We start from the raw sequence: 8651 nt of genomic DNA on the forward strand, positions 1-8651 counted from the left end.
TCCTGCACATACTGCACAACTATTATACCATCCAAACTCCTCTCCTGTACATACTGCCCTTTATCATACCCTCCACACCCCTCTCCTTCACATACTTCCTGTGTAATACCCAGCACACTCTTCTACACATACTGCCCATTATCATACCTTCCACACCCCTCTCCTGCACATACTGCCCATTATCATACCCTCCACACCCCTCTCCTGCACATACTGCCCTTTATCATACCCTCCACACCCCTCTCCTTCACATACTTCCTGTGTAATACCCAGCACACTCTTCTACACATACTGCCCATTATCATACCCTCCACACCCCTCTCCTGCACATACTGCCCTTTATCATACCCTACACACCCCTCTCCTTCACATACTTCCTGTGTAATACCCAGCACACTCTTCTACACATACTGCCCATTATCATACCCTCCACACCCCTCTCCTGCACATACTGCCCTTTATCTTACCCTCCACACCCCTCTCCTTCACATACTTCCTGTGTAATACCCAGCACACTCTTCTACACATACTGCCCATTATCATACCCTCCACACCCCTCTCCTTCACATACTTCCTGTGTAATACCCAGCACACTCTTCTACACATACTGCCCATTATCATACCCTCCACACCCCTCTCCTTCACATACTTTCTGTGTAATACCCAGCACACTCTTCTACACATACTGCCCATTATCATACCCTCCACACCCCTCTCCTGCCCATACTGCCCTTTATCATACCCTCCACACCCCTCTCCTTCACATACTTCCTGTGTAATACCCAGCACACTCTTCTACACATACTGCCCATTATCATACCCTCCACACCCCTCTCCTGCACATACTGCCCTTTATCATACCCTCCACACCCCTCTCATTCACATACTTCCTGTGTAATACCCAGCACACTGTTCTACACATACTGCCCATTATCATACCCTCCACACCCCTCTCCTGCACATACTGCCCACTATCATACCCTCCAAACATCTCTCTTGTACATTTTGCTTAATATTATATCCTCCACACCCTTATCCTGCACATGCTGCCTGTGCAATACCATCCACACTCCTCCCATGCAACTACTGCCCACTAGCATACGCTCCACACACCTCTTCTGCACAAACTGGCCACTACCATACCCTCAACACTCTTCTCCTGCACATACTGCCCTTTATCATACCTCCCACACCCCTCTCCTGCAGATACTGCCCTCTGATATACCTGCCACACTCCTCTCTTGCACATACTGCTGACTATAATACCCTCCATGCTCCTCTCCTGCACATACTGCACAACTATTATACCATCCAAACTCCTCTCCTGTACATACTGCCCACTACCATACCCTCAACATTTCTCTCCTGTTCTTACTGTCTACTAACATGCCTGTCAGACTCCTCTACTGTACACATATTGCCCATGTAATACCCTCCACATTCTTCATCTGTACATACTGCCTGTCTAATACCCTCTACACTCTTCTGCACATACCGCCCAGTATCATACCCTCCACACTCCTCTCTTGCACATGCTGCCTGTGCAATACACTTCACACCCCTCCCCTGCACATACTGCCTACTATTATACCCTCCAAACACACCTCTCCTGCACATACTGACCATTATCATACCCTTCACACTCATCTCTTGCACATACTGCCCATCATCATACCCTCCACGTCCCTCTCCTGCACATACTGCCCACTATCATACCCTCCACACTCTTCTCTTGCCCACTATCATACCCCTCCACACCCCTCTCCTGCCCATACTGCCCTCTACCATGCCCTCCACACCCCCTCCTGCACACACTGTCCTCTATCATATGCTCCACATACCTCTACTGCACATATTTTTCACTATCATACACTTCACACCCCTGTCCTGTACATACTGCCCACTACCATACCCTCCACACTGCTCTCTTGCACAGACTGTCCACTATCATACCCTATACACCCTGCTCCTGCACATACTGCATGTGTAATGCCCACCACACTCCTCTCCTTCACATACTGCCCTCTATCATACCCTCCACACTCCTCTCCTGCACATACTGCCCACTATCATACCCTCCACACTCGTCTCCTGTAAATATTGCCCACTTCCATACCCTCCACACTCTTCTTCTGTACATACTGCCTGTATAATACCCCTCACACTCTTTTCCTGCACATATTGCCCACTATTATACCCTCCATGCCCCTCTCCTGCACATTCTGCCCACTATCATACCTTCCACACCCATCCCCTGCACATACTGCCCACTATCATACCCTCCAAACTCTTCTCATGCACATATTGCCCACTATCCTACCCACCACACGCTTGTCCTGTACATACTGCCCATGTAATACCCTCCACAGTCCTGTCCTGTACATACTGTCCATGTAATACCCTCCACTCCTATACATACTGCTCGCGTAATACCCTCCACATTCTTCACCTGCTCATACTGTATGGCTGTCAAACCCTCTGCACCCCTCTCCAGCACATACTGCCAGCCATTATCCATTTCACACTCCTCTCCTGCACAAACTACCAGCCGTCATACCCTCCACACCCCACTCCTACACATACTGCCCACTATCATATCCTCCACATGCTGCCTGTGCACTGTCATACCCTCCACACTGTTCTCCTTCACATACTGTCCACTATCATACATTCTACACTCCTCTAATGCACATACTGCCTGCTATCATACCCTCTGCACTCCTCTTCTGTACACACTACCCACTGTCATACCTTCCACACTCCTCTTCTGTAAATAGTACCCACTGTCATACCCTCTGCACACCTCCACTGCACATACTTCCCACTGTCATACCCTCTACACTCCCCTCCTGCACATACTGCCAGCCATCATCCATTTCACACTCCTCTCCTACACAAACTACCCGCCATCATACACACCATACTCCCGTCCTGCACATCCTGCCCACTTCTTTGGCATTGTATGCGATATCCCTAACCTTGCACGCTTTTACTGGTAAATATAAAAAATGCTCTTTATTCCCTGGCCTTCAAGCATCAGACATCTTCCTGTCCCATTCTTCCCTGCTGTGGATACACAGGATCCCCCAAACCCATCCATCAGTCCCAATTCCTAAACATCTATTAATATTTTCTTGTCGTCTTGGCCATATACGATGATCGAACAGGGATTTTCCAGGACAGACGGGCACATCCATTAGGCACTCCTCTAGTTTAATTGCAATGCATTACAGAAGACATAAATACTACGCATCTCTCCCCCCCCCCCCCCCCCCCCCCCCCGTGATACACTAGGAAATCGACAATGACCTTAATTCACCGTGAGCGCGTATACAGCTTATTGATTATCACGTTGGAATATTGGTGGCTGGCAGGAGGCGGACGGTAAAGATGATGGGCTGCACCGCACCCAGAAACAGAAATCTATAGGTACCATAGGTAGAAGTTGTGTTTTTTTTTTTCTGGACGCACACCTCCCTTTTCTGCTTTTCTTTCTCCTCCTCCGCCGCCTCCAGTTCTCACGTTTTTCTAATGTTTCCTGATGATGGGGATTGTGAGCCCCCCTCTGTTGCTCCCTCTGTCTCCCTCCCCTATCTGTTGCAGCTGCTAAATATCTGCTCCTCATCCGTCCCCAGCCGCTGCTGGTGTGATGATGCTGGAGGAGCAAATCCGGCTACTGCAGAACCAGACAAATGCACAATCCCCACATGCCACACTGCCCACTGCCATCTACACATGGGGGGGGGGACTGCAGGAACAGCACATGCCCCATCACAATGAATGACAAATCACAACATGCATGACAGGAGACTGCCAGCAACTGCACCATTCAATGCACTTTGTATGGACTTCCTAGATATGGAAGTGATGGGAAAGGTAAAGGTGGACAGGGATGACAGGGGAGGAGAAGAAGAAGGAGGGGGAGGGGGAGCTGTGCTCTTACCCACTGGCTTTGGATGGGGGTCTGCTGCAGCTGGCTGCCTGCTCAGGGCTTGTCCAGGGAGAAGCTGGCTGCTCTCTAGCCGAGCTGTATGCTTGCCATCCGCCCAGCTTAAGCACCCAGCCGGCAGGAATAGAGAAAGAGAGAGAAGCATAGAAGATAGAGGGAGTAATAGAGTGTGAGAGAGAGAGAAGGCAAAGAGGAGGGGGTGGTGGAGAGAGGGGGGGGCACGGATGCTGCGCGCATGCGCGGCCGAGCAGCAGGGGAGCTGCAGAACATCCTTTAGCTAGAAGGTTACAACCATTTCTACACATCCTTCCCCATTCAAAACGCTGCTGTGGCCGCCGCAGGTTCCTGCCGACGGCCTCGGCATAGGTAGCCGAACGTGGGAGGGTTGTGTAGTCAGAGTCTGTCAGGAGGAATCCAACATTAGAGGCTCGAGGATGGAGCGGCAATACGGCTGTCGCTTCAGTCAGAGCCCAGTCACTGAAATCTCAGAGAATGCAACAAATAAACATGACTATTTAATAGAAAGGATGGAGGCAGAGCTTTATATGAGAGAAGTGCACCCAATACTTTCACCCCAAGCATCGAATATGTATAGAAACTTCAAAACATCAATAGCCCACAACGCTTCACACATGAAATTGGCTTTCTCTCTGCATCCATTTTATTTGCACGCCGTTCACACTGAGGAGTTTTTCAAGCAGATTTTTTGTTGAAAAAAAGCACCTGAAAAGCTCATGAAAACTGCTTCATATTACAATGAATGGATGCTTTCACACTGAGATGGTGCGCTGGCTGGCCCCCGCCAGTGCACCGCCTCAGTGTTAAAGCATCCATTGATTTTCATGGGAAGCAGTTTTCATGAGCTTTTCAGGCGCTTTTTTTTAACGCAAAAGCTGCTTGAAAAACTCCTCAGTGTGAAAGGGGGTGCAAATAAAATGGTGAAAAAACTCCTGCAAGCAGCATGTTTTGAGCGCTAAAAAAAGTGCCCCTCTCCATTGAAATAAAGGGAAAGCACATGAAAGCCACTTTCTCACTGGGGCTGCCCGAGAGTTAAACGCTCGGGTTTACACGGTTTAGGACAGGGGACTCCAAACTGCGGCCCGAGGGCCAGATAGGGCCCTTTGCTAGCTTCTATCCGGCCCTTGTGGCACTATTCCCTCCACTGATATGAGGCACTATTCCTCCAACTGACAGCAACAATGGGGCACTCTTTCTTCCACTAATACCAATGATGGGATACTATTCCTCCTATTAATAGGGGCACTACCCCTCCTATTCACCACCAAACCTGAGGCCATCTTTATTCTCAATGATGCCGATTTTGTTTTGCCCCTGCTGGCCACAATTCGGCCCTTCTAAAGTCTAAAGGACAATAAACTGGCCCTTTGTTTAAAAAGTTTGGAGACCCCTGGTTTAGGAGATATTTGCCAAAAATAATGCACTGATGTCTATGGCGCATGCCCGCCGTAGACAACGGCACAGGCGCACTGAGAATGCCGGTTTTGTGAATGGGTAATGCCGGTGACTTAACATCCTTGTTCCACCATATGGGAAGTTCCACACCCAACTGCGCAGACTCCGGGCATGCGCAGTAATAGGCTATGGGCAGGCTACGGAAATAGCCGAACGAAACTGCTGATCGTCAGCTGTTAAGAGGAACACAGCTCTGCAGATCAGGATGCAGAGCAGAGAGAAGGGGCGTCTGTTGTGCGATGGGGGAGGAGAGAGGATCCCCCTCTGTATGGACTGAGCACACCGCCGTCCTACACAACACCTACCATCCCCTTCTACATGCTTTCCCCGTCTGACATATTGCAGGAAGGGTGATGTCACCCCACTAAGCCGACGCTTTTTGTGTCCGCGGCATGCGGGATCCCTGGGCATCGGAGAGGGGGGGGCTGTGTGCGGCTCTATAGGGCTGACGGAGCAGGAGGAGCTCACTGACTGACAATAGAGCGGCCCATCCAGGGCACCAGTCAGCGAGCACCCGAGAAGTTCCACAACCGACTGCGCAGACTCCGGGCATGCGCAGTAGCAGGCTACGGAAATAGCCAAACGTAACAGCTGATCATCAGCTGTTAAGAGGAACAAATACCATAGCTGGAACAAGCTTGGCAGATCACCGGCTTTGATGGCTCCCACGTGCATAAGCAAAGTGACGTCTTTGCCGCTCCGGCCAATCACAGCGCCGGAGCAGCGATACCCGGAAGTAACCTCGGGGGAGATGTCTGTAGCCGGAGGGGGAGACGAGGAAGGCTTCGGGGGCTTCGATCTAAGGTAAGTAATTCATAATGAGCTAGTATGTTAGTCATACTAGCTCATTATGCCTTTGTCTTTCAGGTTTTTATTTTAAAAAATATACATTTACAATAACAGATTGACGTCCGGGAAGTGGTTCTGAAATCCTGACTGGACGTCTATTGATGTCCTGCAGGATTTCAGGTGATGCGGGGTGTCAGTCTGACACCCTGCATCTCCGATCTCGTTAAAGAGCCTCCGGCGGAGGCTCTTTACCACGTGATCAGCTCTGTCCAATCACGGCTGATCACGATGTAAACAGGAAGAGCCGTTCATGGCTCTTCCTCACTTGCGTCTGAGGCCTCGTACACACGGCCGAGGAACTCGACGTGCCAAACACGTCGAGTTCCTCGGCGAGTTCAGCCCTGAAGCCGCCGAGGAGCTCGGCGGGCCGAGAGCTCCCATAGAACAACGAGAAAATAGAGAACATGTTCTCTATTTTCTCAACGAGTTCCTCGGCGGCTCCATCGGGCCGAAAGTGTACACACGACAGAGTTTCTCGGCAGAATCCGGCTCTGACCGAGTTTCTCGCCGAATTCTGCCGAGAAACTCTGTCGTGTGTACGAGGCCCCACAGATGCGAGTAGAGGAGAGCCCATCGGCGGCTCTCCTGACAGGGGGGGTTCGCGCTGATTGTTTATCAGCGCAGCCCCCCCTCGGATCGCCACACTGGACCTCCAGGGAAGGGCAAAAAAATAAAAAGTCAGTAAAAATAAATAAAAAAAGAGCAGTAAAAAAAAAAAGATGCCAATCAGTGCCCACAAATGGGCACTGACTGGCAACATGGATACATCAGTGCCACCCCACAGTGTCCATCAGTGCCACCCCACAGTGCCCATCCATGCCCAGTGCCCACCTATCAGTGCCCATCTGTGCCATCCATAAGTACCCATCAGTGCCACCCATAAGTGCCGCCCATGAGTGCCCATCTGTGCTGCCTATGAGTGCCCAGTGCCGCCTATGAGTGCCCATCAGTGCCGCCCATGAGTGCCCATCAGTGCTGCCCATGAGTGCCCATCAGTGCCGCCTATGAGTGCCCATCAGTGCCGCCTATGAGTGCCCATCAGTGCCGCATACCAGCGCCGCCAATCAGTGCCACCTCATCGGTGCCCATCAGTACTACCTCATCGATATTCATCAGTGCCATCTCATCGGTGCCCATCAGTGCCGCCATATCAGTGCCCGTAATTGAAAGAGAAAACTTACTTATTTACAAAAAAATTAGAAAAAAATAAAAACGTAATTGTTTTCAAAATTTTCAGTCTTTTTTTAGTTGTTGCGCAAAAAAAAGAAATCGCAGAGGTGATCAAATACCACCAAAAGAAAGCTCTATTTGTGGGGAAAAAAAGACGCCAATTTTGTTTGGGTACAGTGTAGCATGACCGCGCAATTGCCATTCAAATTGTGACAGCACTGAAAACTTAAAATTGGCTTGGGCGGGAAGGTGCGTAAGTGCCTGGTATGGAAGTGGTTAACCTCTTGTAGTGGCCGAAGAAAGGATTTAAACCGCCCATGTTGTAGCGCTTCGGAAAGCTCTTTCCAATGGGCAGTGAAGGGCACCACCCCAAAGATGCTGCTTGCAGGACTTTTTTCCCATCCCGCAAGCGCACAGACATTCACAATGGGGAGGCATGAGAGGCAGTTTTCAGGCATTTTACAGGCATTATTTTTAACCCTAAAACACCTGAAAACTACCTCAGCGTGAAAGTAGCCTTACAATCACTTTAAGTTTAAACAAAGGGGAAAAATAAATGTTCCTTATGTACACATACGTGTCTTTACACGTTTTAATGCATCTATGCGCAAGTATTTTGCTGATCGTTACGCAGGAACTTCTCTGCTATAAAACATGTGTAATAACAAATTTTATGGGCTTGTGGATAAAGCCTTGGGCTCATTTCGCACAGGCTGTGTCTGGTCTGTTCACAGCCCAGTGAACTATTCCCAATGCACACATTCCTGGAAATGCTTATACTGTGTGGTAAGTGGGCGCTGCAACGACCACCATCTGGGAACCAGTATCGACACAGGGCACACAGGGACCCATCACGCCTCAGAGTAGCAAAGTTTTGGGGCCACACAGGACCAGTGTTGTAATTAACGGCGTTAAAATAAACGCTGTTACCTAACGCTGCCCCTTTTGAGGGTAACGAGTAATCTACCTGATTACTCTTCCCCTCTCGGCAACGCCGTTCCCATTACTTGGGCGGCGTTACCGCAATTACATCTAGATGGCAGCAGAGTAATTGCTGAGTTGGCTGCCGCTGGTCACGAGCGCATGTCAGTGAGGACGCTGTGACCTCTTTCTGCCGCCCACTGACGACCCCTGCTATAGATTATGGGAGTTGTAGTCCTGGGACCCGGGCACCGGCTACGTGCTTCAAACTCCCTGCTCCCGGGGGGTG

General features: G+C 50.0%; 1 protein-coding gene across 2 annotated transcripts in view; it reads right to left on the bottom strand.

The window, feature by feature from the left end:
• The window catches only part of RGS17 (regulator of G protein signaling 17), a 140115-nt gene extending 135999 nt beyond the window's left edge, over positions 1–4116 (bottom strand). For both annotated transcript variants that reach the window (XM_040350892.1, XM_040350890.1), the window contains exon 1: positions 3944–4116. The gene's annotated coding sequence lies outside the window, so the exon portion shown is untranslated. The remainder of the gene's footprint in view (positions 1–3943) is intronic.
• Between the last annotated feature and the right edge of the window lie 4535 nt (positions 4117–8651).

The sequence above is a fragment of the Rana temporaria genome, chromosome 4 (genome assembly GCF_905171775.1).
Source record: "Rana temporaria chromosome 4, aRanTem1.1, whole genome shotgun sequence".
Classification (NCBI taxonomy): domain Eukaryota; kingdom Metazoa; phylum Chordata; class Amphibia; order Anura; family Ranidae; genus Rana; species Rana temporaria.